Genomic DNA, 27,377 nt, shown 5'->3' with positions numbered 1-27,377 from the left:
TCGGCCCACTGACCTGGGTACTGAGCAATTTGTTGATCGGGGGAGGGGTCCCACAACGGTCCTCACCGGCCCACTTGAGGACCGGCCCATCGGGATTCATCCCGAACGTCCCGATGGCCAGTCAGCCATTGCTCCTCACCCTCCTGAGCCTGTGAGGGGGCGGAAACTCGGGCTCCTCCTCCAACCTTTCGTCATCTCTGTCCTCATCTGACAGCATTGTCAGCCCCGCCCCCTGCAGTGGGACGGGCTCACTTTGGTAAGATGAGACAGACCTCGGCCCGTCATTGACGGGTGTTCTATCTCCTCCTCCCTAGCCTGCTCTCCCTCTCGCTGGTAGTCAAGCGACTGGCTAACTGTAGTTTTGACTCTTGTGCTGTTGTAGGGGAGGGGCTGTCGGGGAGTGAGAGAGAACTGGCCCAGCGCTCTGCGGGTCACACACAGTATGATTTTATAATAGTGACCTCACCAACAACGCTTCCCTAGAATGTCTAGGCCCATGCATACATATTTACACATATAGCTTCCATATGCAACAATAAATCACAAAATCATCCTGACGCCATGGGTCTTCTTTTAAAACTAACACGACATCCACACTATTTCATGTGGACGGACCCCAGGACGGAACCCTGCGGGTCTTCTTTAAGGAAAGATAAACATGTCATCCACCCTCTTTCATGTGGACGGCTACCGTTGTGCACAACTCCTTACATATAGGGAAGTACTTCCCAAGACAAAACAATGCAAGCACCTTTCAGATATGTTCGCATTTCAAACATAAGACGTGTAGAACATACATTCACATCCAGCACTGGTTCATTTTACATGTTGAGAGACTATGTGTGGTATACTGAGATTTACTGATTCGTTTTTATGATCGGGATACCGAACCCATTCACCCAGTTGGGTCTGATTGTCTGTCCCGGGTCTCTTCATCCAGGTCACAGCTGCACTGCCAGGCGTCTCCCGTGGCTGTAGCTGTCTGCCTTGGCTGATGACCAGTCTTGGACTTGTCAGGGTTCGATGTCCGATCCGGGTCATGGCACCAATTGTTGACTTTTGTTGTCTTTTATTATTGTCCTTATTCAGCTCTGCATTGTGTTTTGATTTCAATAAAAAACGGCCTCCAATCTCACACAATACCACACAGTTCAGTGTCCCTTTCCCAGGTGTATTCCAAATGAATCTCTCCAACACGGGATTTGAGCAACAATCAAAAGCTGTTTAATTACAGAAGGTTATAGCATACCAAAAGACGATGGCATTTAGTCTAATGTTAGCTTGCCTGTCTGTATGGCTGTCTGTCCCAAATCAAATCATCTGAGCTCGAGCAAAGTTCTTATGGTTCGGGGGCGTTCCACCCGCCCCCCCCTTCCCCGATCAGACTGGTCTGGACTGGTCTGGTCTCTCCTGTGGCTCATGGCCTTGTAGCAAGTTAACCGGGCGATGGTTCGGCGCCCAGGTCTCTATCTCAAACCACAACAATTGCTGTTGTCCACAGAATGTACCAACCATGGAATGTCACCCTTATCTCATAAGTCTATGCAAGGGAGACACAGTTTCTTACATAAAACTCGAGCAGACAGCCACACTCAGGGGTGAACATCATAATTAGAAACAGCTAACAGGATCAGGTTAAACCACGACATTTCTCTGAAAACAGACATTTTCCTCAAGACAGCATTGTTCTCTTCCTGACCTTGCTTCAGAATAGGGACCCAGTTTGAATTATAGAGACAGTGAGAAGCAAGGCTCTTATAATTGAACAAAATGTCTCAAATCCACAGCCCTAGGATGGCTACAGTATAATTAATGTTTGAAGTTGATTGTACTTGAAAAGGAACATTTTAACAGGATTTGAGTGCCAGCATTATTGCTTTTGTTCAACGGAAGAGAAGTACTCTGTCAACTGAACGAACAGCACTCTGATTATCAGAATGTAGCCAGGGTAAAAGAGGTGACCACTCCGCTACGGACCTCCACATTGTGTCAAGACTAGGGTCTGGCTCTACAGACGCCCAGACACTCAGCCCAGGCTCAAACAAGAGGCTGACACTTTTCTGTACACACTGTAGCTAGTGGAGCTGGACTGAAAATGCACACTGCATATAGTATAGTATATATAGTAGTACTGATAAACATGTTCATTATACCAATGACTATACATCTTTATCAAGCACTGAGTGATTTATATTTGTATTATAAATCATAAACATTTTACCATAAATCAACTAAACATGCCATGGTGACGGTCGGTTCCGGTGGAGTGGGGAGTCTGTCCCACATTTGGCTTTCCATTATATACCCTCCCCCTCGATTGAGAGTGCCCTCCACAGCTGCGAGTGACACTTCATTTGGAGGGACACTCGGTGGCGGAGTGGTAGTGGGTAGCGGGTGGTTTGGGATTGGGCCTATTACTTCAATTGAGGCCGCTAGCCAGCAGCCAACTGTTGTAGAGAAGGATGCAGACCAGGCGTTTCTGGATAGTCTGCTTCCTGCTCTGAAAAGGATATCTGTCCAGAAGAGGGCCATGACCAAGCTGAAGATCCATCAGCTCATATACGAAGCAGAATTTGAATGTAAGTAATTTAAAATATCTTGTGAATGTTCTTTATGCTGGCTTTGTAAGTTACAACATATTTCAATCTAATCTCTTTGTGTGTTTATGTCTGTGTTTCTTTTACAGAATCTGGCCCCGAGCTGGGTATTAACATGTGCACACTCCTCCTAGCTCGTCTTTTCAAACCCTGGCGTCTCCAGTAGAGATAAGCGAGGGCAAGAGCACTGACCAGCTGTCTATTCGCCATGGTCGTGGTGGAATGAGGATTGCGAGGGTGGGGTACTGTACTTTTCCCATCAAGTTTTTTGAGAGAAAAGTACAGTAGGTAGCCTACACATTTTTTTTTTTCATGTTGGGGATTCATGTAAGAAAATGACACCAAAAATCACATGTAAGAAAACGACACCAAAATCGCTTGTATGTAGGCTATGTTTATTCTTTATTTTCCTCATATCAATATGTTTTTCGTTATATTGACAACATGCTTCACTAGATCATATGGGCTTGTTAATTCTGTTTGGAAAACGATATAGTTTATAACATTAGATTATTCAAGTAAAGTGACAAGAAAGCGATCTATCATTGTTTACACACATCATTGTTTACCAAAACCATAGCAACGCCATTTTCCGGTCGTACTGCCGGACTGGGATTTGCCGGATGAGTTCAATTTTTTGAACGCAGACGGACGTCCACCGGAGCACCGCACTGCATCCCTCGGAGCCCTGTTGCATGCAGTCTGCGGACTCTCATAGGAAACGAATGACTTCAGGTCTTTTCAGAACCGTACCGCAGTCATTTTTCCACAATAATGTAAAGGCGGCTTAAGGTGCTTAAGCTTGAATCACAGAATAGCTTACTGGCACTGATACTCCTGGGCTTATTCAGCAGGATCCTGACAGTCATTGTATGCCACCTGAAGCTTGCGTAAAGTCTCTTTTTTGTAGGTTACCCAGAGGGGGGCTGTATACAGAGGGGTGCAGTAGGCTCTGAACAAGTTAACCTTAACATCATCAGAACAGAAGTGGAACTTCCTAACTAACATGTTAGCTTGCACATATAACATTCTTCTCTGTCTGTACATGTCGGCATCGTCTTCAATCTTGTCAGTGATGATGTGCCCCAGATATTTTGTACTCTTACACACACACACAATTTGCCCTGACAAATAAAAAACATCAAACTTGACCCCATATTCTGAGCATATGTTAAGCAGCTGCTGAAACCCAACACTACTGGGCAATACAATGGCCAAATCAGTCTCTAGACTCTAAGATCCATTTCTCCTTGTCAACAGTCTGTCTGTCCGTGTCTGTCCGTGTCTGTCTGTCTGTCTGTCTGTCTGTCTGTCCGTGTCTGTCCGTGTCTGTCCGTGTCTGTCTGTCTTTCTGTCTGTCCGTGTCTGTCCGTGTCTGTCCGTGTCTGTCCGTGTCTGTCCGTCCGTCCGTCCGTCCGTCCGTTTGTCTGTCTGTCTGTCTGTCTGTCTGTCTGTCTGTCTGTCTGTCTGTCTGTCTGTCTGTCTGTCTGTCTGTCTGTCTGTGTCTCTGTCTGTCTTTCAGCAAGCTGCTAAAAAGCTAAAGCAATCTATCTTTCTTGCCTGGAAAGGAAGGGAGAGAGCAGGGAGCTGGTGGGGGGGGGGGGGGGGGGGGGGATGGGGGAGACGTGACCTTTCCTCTTACAGAGAATTGCTTTTAGGTAAACCGCTTCTGGGGAATGAACATCCGACAGGTTGCCACATACAGCCAAACAACAGACCAGGTCACCTCCCACAGACAAGAGGGAGAGGGGCTTCAAAGTACAGTTGAGGGCAAACTTCCGATGACTGTGCTGTTTGACACAATATAACCTTGAATGAAATATGGAATACAATAGGCACACACGAAACTGAGAATAACACTACCAACGGATTGCCATGAAAGCCTCAGAAATGTGGCAAAATGATATCGGATCGTATAACCAAGCATGGACAAAGACGGTCAGTTCCCTCTTTATCACAGGTCCTTGAAGGCGTGAAGGCCGCCATGACCATGAATGTGTCGTGATGACGTCCTCCTAAATGGAACACAATGAATACTGATGCCTCCCCCCCCCCCACCCAAACAGCCAAGGTCGACGTGCTAGATAATGTAGCACACCTTTGTGATGTAAACGCCGTCTTTAAAATGCATCAGCTCCTCTCAAGCTGTGACTGGGGGGTTGGGGGATGGTAATGGATAGTCTCTGGAGAGGTCACCTATACACACAGCAGGCATCATTATGTTAACACACACACACGCACACACACATGCACACACGCGCGCAAGCACACACACACTTGACCAAATCGAGATCCCTGGACCAGAAAGCAGAGCAAGATTGGAAGTAAAGACCCTCCTCCCTGTGAGGACTGTGAATAGGAGCAGTAATGTTTTCAATTTGAGTCCAGAGAGCCATAATGGAACTCATTCTACACGGATAGATACTGTAGTACTGCTGCTCTTAGAGACTTGGGATTCTATCATCTCTCTTCTCTTCTCTCAATCCCTCTCCTTTTTATTCCATGCTTTTCAAGAGAAGATTAATTCGCTGGCTTCCCGGAACGAGGAGGTGGGGAGGTCTAGATTAAGGAGAGATTGTTTCAAAGAGGAGAAAGGGGTGAGAGGGACAGAGGGATGAAGGGGCGAACAGGTGAAAAGGGCCGAGTCAATAAGCCTGTGTTTGACTCTGAGTGTTATTCCGAGCTCTGGCTCGGGCGATCAATGGGACGCTTGAGTGACAGCTGCCCAAAGCACCCGCTCCGATCAGCAGGAGAGGGAAATTACATTTCCGGAGCCTGGATCGAGTCTGGGGGCATGTAGCTGGGATCCTGTAGCATTTACACACTGTTGAATGATTCATTCTCCCTCCACAGTTAAAAAATAAAAAAAGGGGGGGTGGGGGGGTGAATAATATGTCTGTCCCGCAGTCTGAAGGACACTCCCGCCACACTCCCGCTCACGAACACCCGTAAATACCTCTTTAAACATGCCGACCAATAGTAAAGAGAAATGCTTGACAGTACAGGCTGCATTAGACGCAGGCGTAGATGAGCCAGTCCTTCCAGGCTCACAGTTCCAGCTGAACGCCGTCTCCGTGCACCTTGACTACACTGGTTTATACAATTCCGCTGGTAACAAAGACTACATGTGAGAGTCATTGCAGAGTCTTGTGTGTCCCACACTAAAATGTCCTGCACCCCGTCTGCATCTGAACCTTCGGAAAATACTGACCTTGAGAATGACCGAGAGAGTGAGAGAGAGGTATAGAGAGAGGGGGGGGGGGGAGTGGGGGTGACAGATGGAAGGAGAGAGAGAGAAAGAGAGGGAAAGACAGATGGGAGGATAGAGAGAGAGAAAGACAGATGGAACGAGAGAGAGGGGGGAGAGAGAGAGAGAGATGTGATGATAGGAAGGGCACTCCAGCCCTGTCTGAAGGCATCATCAGTGGTAAATCAGTGTGTCTGAATTTATCGCTCCATCACTGAAACAAAAACAGTTTCTGGGTAAACAATCCTAAACAATGATGGTTTTCATTATTGCCCGTTACGTTTTCACATGGCAGAAAGGTGTCAGGCATGCTTGTGTGTGTGTGTGTGTGTGTGTGTGTGTTTGTGTTTATTTCATGGCCATCAGCTCCTGAAACAAAGTTCCCCTCCGTGTCCGACTGCCTATCATAGTGTCACAAACAAATTATATTCACTTCATCTATGCTTGGAAAACACACAGAAACCCACACTTACACACTCATGCACACATATACACACATATACACACACACAAAGCGCACGCACACACGCACTCACACACACACACACACACACACACACACACACACACACACACACATACACACAAAACCCCTCACTGCTATCATCTTACCCATTTGACATTTCCTGCCATGTGTCAATTTAAAGGCATGAGTCCGTGCCGCCTAGCCACCCATGGGAAGTGTGGATCACTGCATTTCCCCTGCTCACATCAAAGCCGTCTCCCTGTGTCAGTCTGGAGGAGGTCCTAGATGAGCCATTCAGCCGTTTAGAAAGTTGTTGCTATGAGACCGATGGTTACGCATCGTAACCCTAGTTGTATGAGTGGAGCGAAGCCCCACAGGGCAAGCTCCTTATTGGCTTATCCAATTGTAGCTAGCTATATTGACTGACTGACTTCATCTGCTCCTAGCTGAAACTTTCAGTGAGCAGACTGGGGTTCAAGTTTGTGCCCTGTGGGGCTTCGCTCCACTCATAGAACTAGGGTTAAAATGCATAACCATCATTCTATGTCGTGGAGATCCGCCCCACAGGGCTAGCTCCTTATTGGCATAAGCGGAGCTACACGGCTGCACCATACATTCTTGCAGAGTCCATTAACAAAAACCAGCCAGCCAGGTTGCAAGCCATGAAGGGAGAACCGGGAGCGGTTGTTGACTCCCGCTGGCAGCTGTGCCCAGCACAGATGATGCCACAGAGACAGATGACATGGACAAAAGGTAATAGCGGACAAAAGGAGACGCCGACGACCAAGTCACCGCAATATAACAATTGAGTCAGACAACTTCAAAACAGTTTAGCTCGTTTACTCAACTAACTGGATCCGTCCTTACAATGCCCTCTCCACTACGGGTGCCCCAACAGTACAAAACAGGAATACATTACATCTCCCTTCTTAAGACTTAAAAAAAAAAAATGCTAAACAAGTAAATAAACAAATAAAGATAACTTTCTATTAGTGTGTGTGTGTGTGTGTGTGTGTGTGTGTGTCAGTACAGCATAACACATAAGAGTGCGTTCCCATGGGAAAATCTGAACTTGTAAATAAAGTCTAAACCAGTCCTTTCACTGGTCTACCTGAACTGGTAAGTGTAACTAACTTCAGTCTGTAGTGACCTGATGTTCAGTCTCTGAATCTTGCAGGCTGTCTGACCGTTCGGCCAGACCAAGTTTGGTATGTTTGTGTTTGTGCATGTCTCTCAGTAGTATCAGTGTGCTGGCTGACTGCTGTATGCTGTGTATGTTGTTCCTGGTCATAATTCACTCCTGTATCCATTTCCATGGCAGTGTCTGCAGCAGTTGACAAACTCTGGCTGCGTTCCGAATCGCCTACTACCCTACTATATAGTATGCCAAAACAGGATGTAGTATGTCCCAATACATAGTATGCCACATGCAGTATGGCAAAAATACCAGGATGTCCTACTACATCCGGTCGTATTTTGCAGTATGCAAGCCAGCAGGCTTTTCTGGCTATTCTGACCCACAATCCTGTGCGCAGCGGAAATGTGCGTCACATGTGCGAGTCGTGACAGCTGTAGACGAATGTCGCGTTATGGACAGCGACGGATGTGGGCGAATTTCAAGGCGCAATGTTATGACGAGGTAGTATGTCCCAATTGGATACCTACTGCTTGCAAAGTACGTACTTTCTAAGGGCAGCTGTAGTAGGTACTGGTAGTAAGAAGTAGAAGTATGCGATTCGGAACGCAGCCTCTGTCTCTTTTGTCTGCCTTAAGTGCTTCCTGTTACGCCGATACAGCCTGCCATCGGGTGTCTGAACTACATAGGACCTTGGTTGTTCATGTCTTTTCTGGACCACAGCTGGTTGCCATGCCTCTTTGCATCCTGACATTCTCCCCAGCTTGTAGTTCAGGTAAGTGCTGTGTTTGTCTGTCATAGTAGATTTTCTCTGTGTTTTGTCTTTCAGCTTGTTGTGAACCTATGAGGTTCCTTCAGAGGTAAGTAACTGGGTGGATGTTGGCAGCTTTGATCTTGTAGGAGTGTAGGACATGATGCCATGCTACTGACCATTTCGACTGACCACAAAACAGTTCTTGTGATATTGTGGGACACTCTGCCTCAGGTTGAAATGCGGGATCTTGATAAAGAGACCCTCTCACACCCTGTTGCTCCCCATCCCCCGGCGACAGGCCAGGCCAACAATACACATCACAGACCCTCACAGTGGAACAAAGGATCCTCCATTCTTGCCTTGTTTCTTTAAAAAGATGAGATTGCTCCATATGGTATGCCCGGTGAGCCAAGTTGTTGTGGATGCACTGTATTTGTGATGCAACTGTACTGTGTGTTATGAATAACTCATTCTATGCTGCTAAGTCTACCATAGTCAAGTTTGGTATCCATCTTTGGCTAAAATCATGAAGCAGTTGATTACGCATGTTGTGGAGGTGTCATATCATGTTGAAACCATAACCGGGATATTTGATGATTCCAGAGTGAGTATAAGAATCTGAGCCCTCGTTTTACGATGGGAGCAGGGCCTACTGGGTTACGGGCCACTCACACGCTTGCGTTTGATGCGTCAACATTGACGGATGCCATTCACTTTCAATGGCTGCAGCCGTATGGCATTCTGGTTCCGTTGTTGTCCCGGTGCGTTGTGTTGCCTGCGTTGCTAGTGTCGAAAGTTGAGAAATGTTCAACTTTCAGATGTGTTGCTGGAGCTGCCGACCAATCAGATGTCTTGACGGAGAAAGACGTCATCGCAAGGCGGGATTTTCACATTTTTCGATACCAAGATGGAGGACAATCGCTGTTTGTTTGCAGGATAGGATGTACCCAATACCTGCGGGTACCACGTTCACGTTGCCTCAACCACAATGCATAGACGATCGCCACACGTTCGACCAGATTAGCATCCATGACAGCACTAAACGAAAAACCGGGTGGGTTTTCAAAATAGTGCGCGCTAGCAGGTTCGGAGAATCTACTCGGCTGTTGCGAGCGCAGTTTCGGACAATGTGATTGGTTGTTGTTGCGTGCGGCAGACGCGCCTTCCGCCATACGTTGACGGACACGCATCAAACGCAAGCCAGTGACCAATCAGGTGCCTTTCAATGCCCACAGGACACACCTCGCCTCTACTCCTTTAAAAGGGATCAGACTCCCTCTCTTGTGCTCTTGTTTTCACACTCTCTTGTTCTCTCACCTCTCCAGTAACTAAGTTGGTGCCGGCTGGTGAGAATCAGCCTGTATCTGTGGAATGCTGCACCGCTATCTAAGAACTCTGTAGTCGACACAGGGCTTAGGAATTTCCATCAACTCTTCAAAGATCCACCTCTGGCTAGAGCAGAGGTTTTGAATGAGATATTGGCAACTTGTGAACTCTGAAACTGAACTTTGAACTCCGCGAACATCAACTTCGCACAGCAACGCTACTATCACTGTTCCAGCGGGAGCACAGGCGCGCTGCCCCCTTCATCGAACTGAGCGACCACCACGTCACGTGCCTCTTCCCTTCGTCGAGCCAGAGAGCACCTACGGACATCGCGCTTCACACACCACTAAGGTTGACACCCAACATTCTCTTTGATGTGTGTGTGATGCAAAGTGTTGTAAGCTTGGAGGACTTAAGATAGGCTGTGATAATCTGACATCATTCTTTTCATTTCTGCTGTGTTTTCATATTGCCACATGTGTTTTCCCATCTATTATTGAATTGTGTTATAATATTATTTTGATAATTGATTAGTATAATTTCAATAAATATTGTTAACTTTTGACCACGTCCGAGTGTCATAACATTATCTTAGGTCACTTGAACTCCTCCTGCAGACTGAGATTGATGAATAAATTAGACTATTGATAAAGGTTATCTTGTTTCCCTGTACAAAACAGTGTGGTGCCCCATACGAGTGACTTAATGCCTTAAATCCATTTTCCTTCATATGTGTGATAACTGCAGTATAATCATAAATTATACTGGTCAAAGTCATAGCTCTAACCCTAGAACACGCTACAATCTCAAACGCCGCCCAGCTGTGCTGGTGATAGTCCTACACCTTCTAGAGGTGTATTGCAGTACTCCAGGAGTGTGATGTAGGGATCATCTTACTGCACTGTGACTTCTTGAGCAGATTTTTTATTGTCTGCACCATTCTTTCTACTTGACTGTTGGATTGTGCATGGCCGGGACTTAACGTCATGTGTTCGAACTCCCAGCTCTTCGCGAAGGCTTTGAATTCCGCACTGGCGTATTGAGGACCATTGTCTGATATCACTATGTCTGCAATGCCGTGTCTGGCAAACATAGATTTCATTGCCACAATGACACCTCGACTGGTTGTGTCACTCAGTTTTGTGATTTCAGGATACTTTGAAAAGTAGTCCACACAGAGCAGGAACTCTGACCCATTGTGATGGAAGATGTCAGTGCCTATTTTCTCCCATGGTCGTCTTGGCAGCGTGTGTGGTATGAGTGGCTCATTTGGGTTGTTGTTCTTGTACTCATTACATGCAGCACATCGAGATACCACATTCTCAATTATGTGTGGACATTCCCAGCCAGTACAGTATGTCCCCTAGCCCTTGCTTTACACCACGACTACTCCTAAGTGTGACTCATGTATTTTGCTGAGCATTTCTTGTCTCAAGGTCTGTGGGACAATGAGCTTGTCTGATTTGAACAGCAGCCCATCTGTGTAGCTTATCTCTTCCTTGAAAGTCCAGTATGGCCGTATTATCCTAGCCTGGTACAACCATCCCGTTCTCGCGAGCTCACATTCTGTTTCACTAACGCAGAACGGTCTGGCCTTCGCCTCCTCCGGAGCGATTATGCCAAAATCCAGACCATACCGGGCCAATCAGGGACTGCATTTTAACTGCTGTCCCGCCCCACAGTGGAAAGCCCCAGCGCGACCTCCAAACAGTAAAGTGCCGGCGACCGAACCCCTCCCTGCTGGTTGATGTTGGCCACTGTGGTCTAGATGTCCAACCGCACCATCACATCGCGCCCCCGTACCAGGCGGGAGAAGTTGCGCAGCACAAGCAACACCGTCTCTAGTTCTAGTAGGTTAATGTGGCACTGCTCTCCGATGGTCCATAAACCGTCTACGGCCTGGGACAGACATGTACCACCCAAGGCGTCTAGAGACGCGTCCGTGAAAGCCATGAACCATGAGCCATGAACCGACACCCTGCATATTGGAAGAATGTGAGCAATTACGTACCGGTCTCTCCAATAGCTGAGGTCCACCTCCAACAACCTCGGCACCAGCACAATAACGCTCCACTTCCAATTGACGCAAACCCCAGGTCGGTGAGATGGCTCACCACTATGACCGAATGATTCAAAGCCAGAAGAGGCGACGGAGACAGAACCAGCAGGTCGTCCAGGTACGCAAGGACCCTGATGCCCTGCCGGCACAGTGGTCTCAACGCCATCTCCACATGAATGGAGAAAATCCTGGGGGCGAGAGCATACCCAAACGGGAGTCTGGTATACTTCCGATGTCGAGGTACTATCAGATCAATGCTCGTGCAAAAATCGCCTGGAAGGAAACGCTTCCAGTATTTGGCGTACCATCAGCATGTGAAACTTCAATTTCGCCACCACCTTCTTAAAAAGGTTGAGGTCCAAAATTGGTCTCACACCTTCGTCTTTTTGTAGTCATGAGGAATTAGCGGGAATAATATACCCCTCGTTCCTCACTAGCCAGACTCAGGTCTGGCAGTCGGGAGACAACCTCAGACCGGCTTTGGTGTGCTGCGGCCCCATGTAGTGGAGGTCCCACGTTGCTGTTGATGGTGCCGCAACCGCATTGTCCTGGCCCCTTCACACGCCTTGCATGAATTGACAGGTAGATAAACTCCATCTCCAATCACCACGCAGGACAAGGTGTTCCACGTTTACCTTCCCTTTAATGTAGGGTAAAATTGTTACAAAGAGAGAATATGTAATCAAAATATGCTTAAATTCCTCTTACAATGTATATCTCAAGTATATGCACAAATACACAAATGACAGTAAACTCTTAGAAGATAGGCTGCAGTAACTATGACAACGCTAACCTACATGAAACAGCATGTCCAAATATTCTGCAGTAGTAGCTAGCTACAACTGACGCATACCACTTTCCCATTCGTCTGAACACAAAAGGCTCAAACAATGCCATATAATGAAAACATGAATACACCAATCATTTGTAAATTTATTACAAACCAAAGAGTAGTTTTTACATACCGACGATGCTTCAAAGACATGAACAGCCGAGTGAAAACATACGTCAAAACAGCATATTATCTTCCTAAGCAAGCTCTGAGACGGAGCACTGAATAGACGCTTAGAAATGACGTCACATTGAAAACAAATTAAAAAGTATATGTCCGTAAATTACCAGCAGGGGGAGCCAAACCTATCAAAAATGAGAATAAATCACCCTAGAATAAATCACCAACAACAAGACATTACACGCATAATTCCTCAGGCAAACTAGGCAGCGCCGGCTGTGGTCGCTGGCTAGTCATCTTCTTCTTACTTCTTCTCAGTCGTTCACGAGCTGAAAGTTTCTAGGAGCAGAGGAAAGGTCTCAGTTCCCTTTTATAGTGGTGCACCTGTTCTAAGTGTGTCTGCAGGTGTGTATGTTTTTTTTCTTCAGTCAATGTAGCTAGCTACGATTGGATAGGCCAATAAGGAGCTTGCCCTGTGGGGTGGAGCTCCACGAAATAGAACTGAATATTCTCCACCAGCCCCGCCCTTCCATCTGATCTGCCTGACAGGCAGGTTCAGTGAGAGTCATGTTCTTTGACTTCTCCAGTGCTTTCAACACCTCCTCCCCCTCTATCTCGCAGATAAGCTCCTTGCCATGCAGGTAGACCATGACTCGGTGGCCTGGATCACAGACTACTTCACTGGCAGGCCACAGTATGTCCACCTGCAGTGCTGCCTGTCCGACATGGTGATTACCAACACGGTTGCCCCCCAAGGAACAGTTCTGTCTCCTTTCCTGTTCACCCTCTACACCTCTGACTTCAGCCACAACTCTGGTGCGTGCCACCTCCAGAGGTTCTCAGACAACTCCTCTATTGTGGGCTGCATTAGGCAGACGGTGAGGAGGAGTACAGGGAAGTGGTCAGGAGATTCATTGAATGGTCTGAGGAGTACAAGCTCCAACTCAACATCAGCAAGACCAAGGGACTGGTGGTGGACTTCAGAAAGAACAGGAGGCCTCCAGCCCCCATCACCATCAAGGGGGAGGAGGTTGAGATGGTGGACTAATACAAGTTCCTGGGAGTGCACCTGAACAACAAACTGGATTGGACTGACAACACTGAGACCCTCTACAGGAAAGGACAGAGCCAACTGTTCTTCCTCAGGAGGCTCCGGTCCCTCGACGTGTGTAGCAGGCTACAGAGGATGTTCTACCAGTCTGTAACTAAATGCGTTGTAATTTTGCCAGACCCCCCCCCCCCCCCGCACACACATACGTGCCCGCGGCACACACCGTGCCCCTCCCCTCCCTCTCTTCCGTTGAACGTGAAAAGCGGATACAAACGGAGGCGCGCTACTCCTCCACTGCCCTTTCCCCATCCAGAGTGCCCGAGTGATTACAGCTACCCAGCCAGGTAACTAACACATAAACGAAACGAGTGTTTTGTTTGGCCCCTAAGCCTCATTGCAAAACTATAACTTGCATTTATTTGTCTCTGTTGTGAAGTACGTCTCATACAGCGCCAAACAGCTGAGCATAAATTAGCCGACTGCCCACCTGCTTAACAAGCTTGTCGCTAGGATTTCAGTGGATTTAACGTAATGATGACCAGCACACGACCAATGTCGGTCAAATTTGTTGTTGGTACAGCATGTGAAGCTATCAGTATACTTAAGCTCGCACGACAATCAAAAAAAACTCTGTCAGCACCCCCGCCAGTCAACAAATCACGCGACAATCAAAATACAAATAGTCTGCCAGCACCCCCCCCCCGTCAACATCTCGCCGCGCAAGGTGCCCTAATTTTTAACTGAGCACCTGCCCCCCAAAATGTCTGTGCACGCCACTGATAGCAACATAAGAGTGGCAGCTTTGACAGCAACCCAAATGAGCTCATCCCATAGCTGTACCATTGCTAGCTAGCCATGAGCGAACTGTTGGATACTGCATTTGCTGTGCAACGTATTACATTGTCCAGTTGTCAAATCTATTTGCCAACAAACTGTTTGAGAGCCAGCCATGGATGTATTAATAGAGCCAGCACACCTCAGTGTCCCCTAATCAAAAACATTTTTCATATATCACCAAACCTCTCCAGCACATCACCAATATCAAGTCTTTTCTCTCTTTAGAGAAGAGTACAATCCATTACAATAACTATTGCTTACAATGTTTTATTGTTGTTGTGTAATATTTTATCATGAATATGATAAATAAATGCTGCATGTAGTTAAAGAAAGTGTTATTCAGTTTGTCATATGCTAAAATTGACTGTAAATCCACATTTTAAAGCTGATATTTCAAATAATAACTGACTGAGGGAAAGTGCCCCCCGGCGCCCATGTGCGGTTTGCCTCTCTTCCTCCTGTCCTCCTCAGTTTTTTGAATCACCAGCCGCCACTATATATATATCATATTCTATACTGCATAGTTACTGTACACATGAATGAGCTTAGCACCAGATATCCCTTTTAATGCTGCTAACCCCCCCCCCCCCTTTATCTAGTGTCTTCTTTTTGTTAGTCTGTATCTAGTGTTTATCTTCTTTCTTAACTTTCTGTAAATTTTCAATGTTGAAACGCCTAATTTAATCAATAAAGTTGTATCTTATCTTATCATATCTTATCTTAATCATGAATGTATTTTCAACATAAACCTGCTAAATTTCACTGCTTTGTGATAGAAATACCACAATCCAGTGTGCGTGTGTGTGTGTGTGTGTGCGCGCGTGTGCCCTCACATGCCTGCATGCGTCTAAGTGTATCATTTTGTGAAGGCGTGATTGCTTTTGTGGGCAGGTTTATGATTAATCATTCTAATGTGCTTTCCTGTGTCATCAGTATGACATCACTGCCGTTACCTTGGTGACAGGTTGTGTGTTGAAGCAAACGATGGCCATGTGCAAGAGCCTGTCTGTAAGATTACAATCTTACTTTATCAGTCCGGAATTGCTCTATTTCTACAATAAAAGATAATTTGTACGATTTCATGTGAACAATGTATGACCATCTGTCCAAAAGCAGAGAAGCCCAAAGGAGACATGCTAAACACCGTAATAAGATGAATGGATTCATTTTACGCTTAACGTACGCAACATAACGAGTCTCCATCTAACATGTGCCATACCCCTGACAGGGTCACTCTCATTGCATACATTAAACTCTTCCCCCATCAACATCACCTAATTTTCCCGCCACCAGGCCCAGCAGCCATCACTGACAATAAGCACTCGTTCCAGCGCTGATCATGGTGATTTGCTAAACCCCAAGCAGATGCATCTGCAGAACTCCGAGGCGAGGGTCCGGTAATGAACGCTCGTGTTCGTTTAAGCTTCCTGTCCCTCCGCCACGGATGATGCGGGACACGATGGCTTCATCCGGCAGTTTTTAGTTGTTGTTGTTTTGTTTTTTTCTGGGTTGAAACACAGACGGCTGGCAGAGCGGTGACGTCCGGCGAGTTTATCTAAGCTGACAGAGATAAATCTCCCGGTACGGGTTGCCTGGGTGTTCCGCTGTCCTACGGGGGAGGCGAGCGCCCGACAGCATCTCCAACCGATCCCCTGCTAAATTATCTCTGAGGGTAATTAGACTGGCAATTTTCAGTGAGATGCCAAGTACTTCTGTCTGTCTATCTGCTCGTCACAAACAAACACACACACAACACGCATACTGCATATGAATATTGGTAGGCGTGGAAGTGGTAGGCATGGGTGGCATCACAGTATTGCGAGAATGAGATTAAAAAGAAAGAGGGCGAGACAAATGAGGAGAAAGAGGGAGAGATGGAGGGTGGAACACTGATGCCTCTCTCTCATTCTCTCTCTCTTTCTCTCCCTAGGGTTTGATAGATGAAGATGATGTGATGGACAGTTGGGACATAATTCACTCCGGAACCTTGGGGCGGGGAAATGTTGCCGGCGGCAGTCGACACACAGCTATTTAAGCGCCAACCGCGTCCTGTTTGTCCTCTTCCTCTTGGTGAATCAGTCGCGTGAGTTAGAGAGCACTGCGTCGAACCCCCCCCCCCCCCCGACTTTGCATCCATGAACTCCTCGGCGCTTCACCGGTGACCACGGCACTCATCCAAGGGACTCCTTGGACCATCCTCCTCGAACATGGCTACTAGCGCAGTCGTGAAAACTGCCGTGTTTCTGAACGGCATCTGCAGCGGCCTGGTTCATGCAGGCGGAGGCACCGTCCACTCCGTGGTGGTCTGTGGAGGACGACACGCAGTACTATTATTATTATTTGTATAACCTTTATATTACCAAAGGAGCCCATTGTTACAACACAAAGCAGAGCTTCAACATACATTCAGAAAATAATTGCAAAGACATTGTACAAAGGCAATTTACTTTAAATTGCCATTACAGTGTGTCGGCCCCCAGAAGCCATTCAGCGCTCAATGCCTGCCCCCTGAAGACCTTCGACCTTTGACTGCTGAAAGACAGGATGCCAGGCCCACTAGCAACGCACTCGATTGCCAGGCCCCCCCCCCCCACACTACTTTACAGGGCTTGGAGAAACAGTCCTCTATGTGGGATTTGAAGGAAGCTTGAGGACATGGTTTCATGGCGAGCAACAACTGGCTTCCCTACTGCGTTACAGACAATTCACAGCCATGCTAATAAAAGAAGATTGGGCCTCATTCACCAACGAAGTAAAGAAGTTCTTAAAAAGCATTTCTTCTTAAGCTGTACTTACGCCGTGTCTAAGAAAATGTTGGCATTCATCAATGGTTTCTCATCTGGGATTTGTTCTCAGCTTAGCACAGAATATACGAACACTGAATAACAGTCGCAAGTAGGCCATTTGAGTGCGGATGTAGACTATGCAAAATTGGTGATTGCGGTCACCTCAATTCTACAGTTGGATGATATATGATTGAAATACAATTATATTTGCATGATTCTCAATAATGTGTCCTAATTATAACCATAATTGCCATTGTAAACGAGTGCGTCAGAATATCTGATATGTCATCGTTTAAATCATGTTGCTCCGAATTGCTTGTTATTCGTGTTGATCAGTCTTGAAGATGTAGATAAAATATTTAGATTGTGTGTTAATAATTTGTGATTTTGGTGTAAATTAATGAGTGTTTTGTTTGAATTCTTTGACTGTTCTGCAAAAGCACCGTGAGATTTCGTTGTATCATAAGCCTACATAAAATACCAACAAATCCATGACCATTTCATCAATTGGTGATTGCGGTCACCTCAATTCTCCAGTTGGGTGCGAAGTGCGCTAGACGGAGAGTCTGCTGTGGAGAGGGTGGTAGTCCGTGTCCCTGGTGTCTGTATCCATATCGTCAGCGGCGCGCACACCCAAGAGTGCTGTTGTCCCTATTATGGTACCAGCGCGCTGGTCGAACTCGGACAACGGTGGGCACGCCCGCCCCCCTCCAGTAGCCTGCATATCTCTCCTCAAGATTAAACATTCACGATTCCTTTATTTGTCACATAATGTCCAGTCACAGTGAAATGTTGCTGCCGGCTCCATATGGTCATTACAGATAAACTCCAATACTCAATTGACAAACACAATAAGGACCATTTCTATACACTATGTAGATAAGATCAGATAAGTAGGGTACCTGTTTCCCAATGCATTTTTTTTGCTGTACAATTTCACATCAGCCCATTTCTTTTTTTTATTTCAGCAATTGTGTGCCCTTCTCCTGATACTATATTAACTGCCCGGGTGATCGCGTCCCATGCTTCATTCTTTTGTGTTGTTTTATAGCCACTGCTAACACTCCTGAATATGACCGCCCGTCTATTGTTGACCTCCTCCAGCAGTACCTCCACTTCAGCTCTGATGACGTTTTTTCTTGTTTTGGCCGGCGAACCATCAGATTTGGATTTACGCTTTGACATGATCACTAAGCTTATCCTTCAAACCTTTCTCACCCGTTTCAGAGCGTGTGTGTGCACACGGGCCAGCGGTGGCATGTCCTTATATGGAGCTGCTGGGGCGGTTACCTATGCTAATTCGGGTGCGCGTTCACGCATTTTCAATTTGAGAAACCATCGTATTCACCACTAAGAGAAGGCAGGTGCGAACTCATCCAGCGGTTTACGAACACGTTGTGAATCAGACAGGAGCTTTCCTTAGAAACGTTCTTAGGAAGAAATTTAAGAACAGAACTTAAGAAGATATTGGTGAATGAGGACCATTGTTTTTAATTGAGTCCTTCTGTCTTTCTGACTACAGCATGTAATGCCAATATTAGTGTTGAATAGTGAATTAAAAGTCACTTTTATGGCATATTTGTCTTCACGGCTCTGCTGATGAAATGAAATCACGTTTATTCATCTAAATGGTCTTGTTATCCGTTTTCCCTTGGTAGTAAAACGTTGTTCAAATGGAGTCAAATAAAATAGACTCACCAGGTAGAGAGGGTTGTACTTTGCAACATTATTTTCCCACCAGCCTTCAGCTGCGCCGGTCTCTCTGTCGTGTGGGTTAGTTGAAGGCTAAGGAGTCATTTAACATGAAAATCCAATTGCTTTAATCTCGTTTGCTCTGATGTAATTCACAATAGGGTTGCCGGCATAAAAGCCCTTACCTTTACTTAAACAGTGAGGGTGGCCCAGGTGACTGGCACAGTTAAGCTACGGGTATCTGAAGCATTAGATCCACACACTCTAGACTCCTCTTCATAGAGAGGAGAAAGAGGAAAATGCGACAACGGGTTGAAAGTTGAAATGCTGAAGTTGCTGTCTGGCCTTTACGGCCCTGGCAGAAATGCTACCTAAGGGAATATGTGATGCAGTCTTCCATGTCTCCCTCCATCTGAAATAGACAGCCACCAGCCACACATGACCCTGAACTAGCAGGTGCACTCGTGAGTGTGTGTGTGTGTGTGTGTGTGTGTGTGTGTGTGTGTGTGTGTGTGTGAGTGGGCAAGCACGCCAGATCGTGTCAGAGCAAGGGGTCCCTTCCCCCTGATTTAAGGGTCTGTCCATTACATGACACGCAGAGAGGCTGTTTGTCAAACTGATTGCACATCGCATGTGTGACAAGTGACAGGAGGGGTGAGAAGAGGCCCGAGGTGTGTCCCGCTCTCTCCCGCAGGCGTGGCCAATCACAGACGGCGCCGGCCCTGCCTCTGGGCCCTGAGAGAACCGCAGTCCGGGTCCAACGACATGCAGCTCTCTCGCCAGTTTTCCAGCACTGAAACAAGCCAGAACGGGAGGATGGGGGAGGCGTCGGAGTTTTTGTATGGAGAGGCAAGGTTGCCTGTCTGCTCCGATATCCTTCACTTATTTTATTCCGCAGATCCGTGAAGCACTTCACAGCTAGGCCATCGATGCCATTCGCATTGGATGACCGGCCCTGGCAGTAACACGCGCACAAACACACACATACACACACATGCACACACACACACACATCTGTGCATGCACGTGCACAGACACACACAAACACAGACACACACTCTCTCTCTCTCTCTCTCTCCTGGTGTTTTATCATTGCTCAATGTCATTTTTAATGAACTTCAGATTACATCAAGTCACATTCGTTTCAAATCATAAACCTCCTTAATAAGTGGGAATAGGTTGTTCATGGTGGTAGAGCCACGCTCAGGCACTTCCCTCCACTGTAATTGTAATATATTGGAGAATGTGTCACAATTATATACCAGCATTTCAGCCCCTTTAACAGGCAGATATTTCTCGGTGCATGTTTCGCATAATAAATGCAACCATTTACATAGCAACAAGCACTGCAAAGTGAATGAAGAGCGGTTCCGGTATGCTGGAGAATCAGCATGCCATGTCAAAGCTTCGCCAGTGTTCTCATCCAGATATCAAGGCGGTGACGACAGTCTGACTGAGTGGCCCGACAACAAGATGAGCAAGAGAGGATGACCGTTTCATTGGTGTCTTTCTTGCTCCCTCTCTCCCTCTCTCATACTCTTTTCTCCATCACTCCCACACTTTTTCTCTCTCTCTGTTTCTCTCTCTAATCCTATTTCACCAGGGACCGCTGCTGGTGGTGGGGGGGGCGTTTTCCCTCGGTATTGCACGCGAGACTCCTCTTCCACAACAGGAAAAATGAGGAGAATAAATAAAGGAAAATCGAATTCCTTCAGCCGTCGCGGCAGTGCCAGCCAATGAATCAGAAGAATAAATTCTCTCTGGAGATAAACAAACATGATATTTCAGCTGGGAGCTGTGGTGTGCCAGAACCTCAGGCGCTCTCGTAAAGTTCAGCACGCTCCGGACCGTAAAAGGAGACACCTTCTCAATCAGGAAAGCCTCTGGCAGACAGGACTTTACAACCAGACATATACACACACACACACACACACGCATGCACCCACACACAACAAAAGTCCCCCTCGCACACACAAACAAACATACACACACACGCTCACACACACACTGAAACTTCCTGGGCAGGACTTTTAACACCGAAGATATACAGCCCCATATAGAAAACCATTAAACTGGGATTTGGAACAAGTGTCTCCCAACACACTGGAGGAGAGCTGGGTCCGCATATGAATGATTTACAAACGGGGCATACTCGACACTACCTGTCTGTGGCATATATGTGGTGTAAAAACCTAACGGGACAAATACAGGCCTAAGATATGCAGAAGACCTTGAACCAACCCTCCACAGTGACTCCTATGAATGCTTGATTCACGCCAAGCTGATTTAACCCAGCAGAAGAAACATCTGGAAAAAGGTTCCAAATCCAATGTTTTTCAGGTGAATAAGGGTCTTAATAGAACCATTTCAGGTCGGTAATAATGTGCTGGGTCTTACTGAGCTGAAATTGGTTCTATCTGCAACCTTACGGTCTTGCCGGTTCTGCAGTATAGAACCCTCTTTATCTTTCTGAGCATACAGGATACTCCGATCCCACTCCTGCAAAGAGGGAGGGAGAGAGAGAACATTCAGAATATCAAACATGCATACATCTACATAGAAAATGGAAGTCTGTTGGTGCTTGGACATTATTTGAAAGGCAAAAAGTATCACCGCAGGACTTAATCATTCAAGGAGAAAACATTTCAGAATTCAGCTTTTTTACAGAGAGGCTGTCTGAGTCAAATTCTTGGCTTAGGATTTTGTCTGTTTTTATCTAATTTGTGGGCCTGTTTTCCAGCTTGGGAGACTATTAATTGGACAGGTGTTAGCGATTACCATGAAGCAGAGACAGTACAGTATATTGGGCAGGCTTGTCAGTATGTGCTTTTTTCTTCGACTGACAATATGAAGGACAGGGCTTTGAACTCCTAGAGATTCTCTGCTGTGTTTTCTGGTTGTGTGGAAACAACAGATAATTGGGCACCGGACCACCGTAGGTGTCAGATTGTCCTGCAGAGAGAGATCAACGGGATCTGTGGAGAACACCAGAACAAAGCCAGAAAACACATACAAACAACAATGTGTCCTGAATCAAAAACTGTCTCGTATTAAAATAATGTACCATGGTGAACTTTTGCAAAGTGTTTGCATGGCGCACCGTCCGTTTGAAGCTAAAGAGGATTGTTATTTCTGAGCACAGCACCGCGCACGTTATCCAAGGCTGCCGACGGCCTCTCTGCGGTTTGGACCGTGTGTGGAAAATAAATAAAAAGGCCCCTTCGCGTTTCTGTTCATGGAGAAATCAATAGCGGCCGCTAACACTGGGTGCGAACACACCGCCGTCCTCCTCCACTATTTATAGTGCGCGAGGCTTCCTGAACCATGAAATTAATAAATAGCACACAGTAATGGACTGGGAACCAAGCATTGCAACGTGAAGTATGAAATCAACGGCATCAGATGCACGCTCTCTAATAAGTTGTCACATTATTGTCATTGACCTTCAAGCAATTAAAACAAGACGGGGGGTAGAGAGAGAAAAAAACTAGAGACAGAGAGAGAGAGAGAGAGAGGGAGAGAGAGAGAGAGAGAGAGAGAGAGGGAGAGAGAGAGAGAGAGAGAGAGGGAGAGAGGGAGAGAGAGAGAGAGAGAGAGAGGGAGAGAGGGAGAGAGTACGCAGGAGAGATGGGTTGGAAGTACAGGGAGGATTCCATTAGAAGGAGAGGATTGTTAAAAGGCGCTGACAGGAGAAGCTCTGGAGAGTGCTAGGTCTCTCTCTCTCCCTCTCTCTCTCTCTCTCTCTCTCTCTCTCTCTCCTCGTGTCTCTGTATCAGTCTCCCTCTTCCTCTCAGGATCTCTCCCCTTCCTTATCCACGCTGTAAGCCCTCTATCTATTCAGCGGAGGGCCCGATCTCAGAGAACCATCTCGGGAGAACGACACCTTCATGTTCAACACCAGCTTGGCTGAGAACGTCGGGAGGGTTAAGAGAACAGGCGCTCAGATCCGTTCCCTTCCCCGTCATGCTCTGTTTGTCGGGTAGAGGGATGACAGCGATGGCAGACATGGGGGTCTACCCCCCCCCCCACACCCTTCTCCCCCGCACCCTCCCCTCCCTTTCAGACTTAATTAGATTGCTGTTTCCCTGACAATTATGAAACAAGACCTGTCAGATTGTCATGACTCATGGCTGGTTTTGATACGTTCAGCCTGGAGCTGCTGACGGAGTGCAGCAGTATTGTAGATATGGATGTGCAGCTGATTAAGTGGCAGTGAAGAACATTCACACGTTCGCCCCGCCGCAACACATTTCTGGATCCGTTTCGCGGTGGGAAATGTGTTTCTTAAACATGCTTAAATAATGATGAGTGTCTGTGTATTTGTGTGCGAGTGTGTGATAATTGAGTGGCACCGTCGTGGCTGTGTGTCTCTTCCTAAGGAGGCAGGAAGGAGAGGACATTGGGAGTGTGTAGGGAGAGAGAGAGAGAGAGGGAGAGAGAGAGAGGGAGAGAGAGAGGGAGAGAGAGGGAGAGAGAGAGGGAGAGAGAGAGAGAGAGAGAGAGAGAGAGAGAGAGGGAGAGAGAGAGAGAGAGAGAGAGAGGCAGCAATCTTCCCAGCCATTCCAGGTGAGCGGACAGAGAAAGCGCTGGGGATGGAGAAGGGGATGGACAGAGATGGAGAGTGAGTGAAGGAGGAGGAGGAGGGGGGTGTTATCGCCTCGGTACTCTTTAATAAGCAGGGCCATGGAGGTCTGGGGGGGCAGAGATGAGCAGCCCAGCAAATGCCCGGGGAAGGGCAATGGGGTCGCGCGCCGTAGAGGGGGAAGACATACTGCGTCACGCCCACGGGAGATTGATGTGTTTCTCGGCAATCTACAAGCCCACCAGACAAAGGGCACGCTCCATGGCTGGACTTAAAATCTAACCAGGGAATTGGTGTGCAAAAGTTCATCTGGACCTGTCATGACACACGCCAGCAACAGTATGATCGCACACCAGCAACTGCGATCTGCACACATAACACACCATCTACACACCACAACACCATCTACACACAACACAACACCATCTACACACCACAACACCATCTACACACACCACAACACCATCTACACACCACAACACCATCTACACACACCATAACACCATCTACACACACCACGACACCATCTACACACACCACAACACCATCTACACACACCACGACACCATCTACACACACCACGACACCATCTACACACAACACCATCTACACACACCACAACACCATCTACACACACCACAACACCATCTACACACACCACAACACCATCTACACACACCATAACACCATCTATACACAACACAACACCATCTACACACCACAACACCATCTACACACACCACAACACCATCTACACACACCACAACACCATCTACACACACCACAACACCATCTACACACCACAACACCATCTACACACACCACAACACCATCTACACACACCATAACACCATCTACACACACCACAACACCATCTACACACCACAACACCATCTACACACACCACAACACCATCTACACACACCACAACACCATCTACACACAACAACACCATCTACACACCACAACACCATCTACACACACCACAACACCATCTACACACACCACAACACCATCTACACACCACAACACCATCTACACACACCACACCATCTACACACACCACAACAACATCTATACACACCACAACACCATCTACACACACCACAACACCATCTACACACACCACAACACCATCTACACACACCATAACACCATCTACACACACCACGACACCATCTACACACACCACCATCTACACACACCACAACACCATCTACACACACGACACCATCTATACACACCATGACACCATCTATACACACCACAACACCATCTACACACACCACAACACCATCTACAAACACCATAACACCATCTATACACCACAACACCATCTACACACACCACAACACCATCTATACACACAACAACACCATCTACACACACCACGACACCATCTACACACACCACAACACCATCTACACACACCACAACACCATCTACACACACCACAACACCATCTACACACACCACAACACCATCTACACACCACACCATCTACACACACCACAACACCATCTACACACACCACAACACCATCTACACACACCACACCATCTACACACACCACAACACCATCTACACACACCACAACACCATCTACACACACCACAACACCATCTACACACACCACAACACCATCTACACACCACAACACCATCTACACACCACACCATCTACACACACCACAACACCATCTATACACACCACAACACCATCTATACACACCACAACACCATCTATACACACCACAACACCATCTACACACCACAACACCATCTACACACACCACAACACCATCTACACACACGATAACACCATCTACACACACCACAACACCATCTACACACAACATGGGCCTCATTTATCATTGAGGTACGCCTTCTTTTACACGGTCTTTTTCGCGAGTTCAGGCGTACGCCATTTGCCCCCCCCACATTGCGATTTATCAAGCCGTAAGGGCGAAAATTTAGTCGCCTTTCTCCGCGCTTTTGTAGGACACCTCTCAGCTTGCCCTACCGATTTACACGGTGTTCTACGCCCTTCTTGAACACAGGGGGAACTGGCGACGCAGGTGGTGCGTCGGTGAATTACTATGTTTGACGGAGAGAATAAGAGCGACAGTTCATGAACGCACAATCATGTAGGCTACTAGGCCAATTCAGCACCAACATATATCGCAATGCAAGATTAGACGTGTCCTCTAACCGGCTCATTCATGGTTCGATATGGATTTGTTCCCCAAACTGTACCTATGCGCTGTCCCAAACCCTTCCGCGCTATATGTCACACACTTAATGCAGGCACTCCATCAAACGCAAATCATTGACCAATTAGATTGTCAGTAATATGTGATCATGTGGACCTGTTTGCTGTTTGGTAAGCATACAAATGACAGTCCTCCTGTGCGTAATGCGAGCCTAAATGAATCCGGCGCTACTCGGCCTACTGGCCGAGATAAAACTCCAAAGAGGTGACGGCGATGGCGACTGCACCCACATAAGGGCACAATCAGTGAATGAATACGTCTATGTGAATCGCTAAAATGTGCACACTAGAAATACCCAAATCATATGTGACGCCGACATGCTCATCACAAGTGTAGTGGCACGGTGGCCTGGCTCCACGCATGACTCATTCATCCTGGCGCACAGCAGGGTAGGGGCTAGACTGGAGGCAGGCGCTGCGCGTGACGGCTGGCTTGGTGTGTGCATAGCCAAGATACATATTCTTTGTCTTTTTTACTTTAATCTTTATTAGCATTTTCCATCCATACAACGACAATACCATAAAACATAAAAACTTACAATAACAGCTAATGGGTACTTCCATCCATGCAGCTTTTTTTTCTTACTCAAATATGACTATTTTAATACTAGTGGTATCATCACACTTCCTTCTATAATCCATCCATTTTTCCCATCTCCCTTCAAACTTTCCTTCCTGCATCCTCAATGCATAAATAAATCTCATAAATCTCCTCCACAACACCCACCACTGCTCCTTGGTTGGGGGTTCCACCTTATACCAAGCCCTCATTATTGTCTTTTTACTAGCAACCAATAGTAATTTCACTAGGTATCTGTCCCCTCCTTGTACATCATTCTGTTATGTTTGCCAAGATGTATATTCAAAGCTGATAAGAATGAGAACCAGTCAAGACCCCACCACAAAATGAGGACCCAAGCCCTCAGCCCCCTCCCCGTCATGAGGTTTACCAGCGGGGCCAAAGGGCCCACACTGAGGTCATGCGCCAGCTATGAAGACACAAACAAGTAAGGTTCACATTTCTACCATTTTATTGTCTGTTGGTGGGTGACTGTGTGAGGTGTGTGAGTGCGTTTGTGAGTGAATGTGTGAGGTCCGTGAGTGTGGTAGTGAGTGACTGTGTGAGGTCCTTGAGTGTGGTAGCGAGTGACTGTGTGAGGTCCGTGAGTGTGGTAGTGAGTGACAGTGTGAGGTCCGTGACAGCATGTGTGAGGGAATGAAGTGCAGTGAGGATGTCCTGTTGGCTCTGGTGGTGTAGTGTGGTGACCTCCACCAACTGCTGCACAACTGCCCCACAACTGCCCCAATCCCTTCTGCCATTTCCCTCTGGGCCTCTAGGGTCATGAGCCTCCAGCACAGCGTCTGATAGGAAGCCCAGCCCTCAGGGAACCTTGAGGCAGGGACGCTGGCAGCCGGAGGTGGAGGCGTGGGCGGTGGAGACGGAGACGGAGGCGCTGGAGATGGCACTGGAGGTGGAGGCTGGTGCGCTGGATGTAGAGGCTGCAACCGGCGGGGGCACGACCGTCAGGTCAAGGACCACTGCAGACTCCCCCTCCTCTGAGTCCCACCCCACGTCAGAGTCTGGAGAAACAATTTCAGTCATTTTCTTTGAGTTTGTCTGT

The sequence above is a fragment of the Borostomias antarcticus genome (genome assembly GCF_949987555.1).
Source record: "Borostomias antarcticus genome assembly, chromosome: 14".
NCBI lineage: Eukaryota > Metazoa > Chordata > Actinopteri > Stomiiformes > Stomiidae > Borostomias > Borostomias antarcticus.
This window is presented reverse-complemented; position numbering follows the sequence as displayed.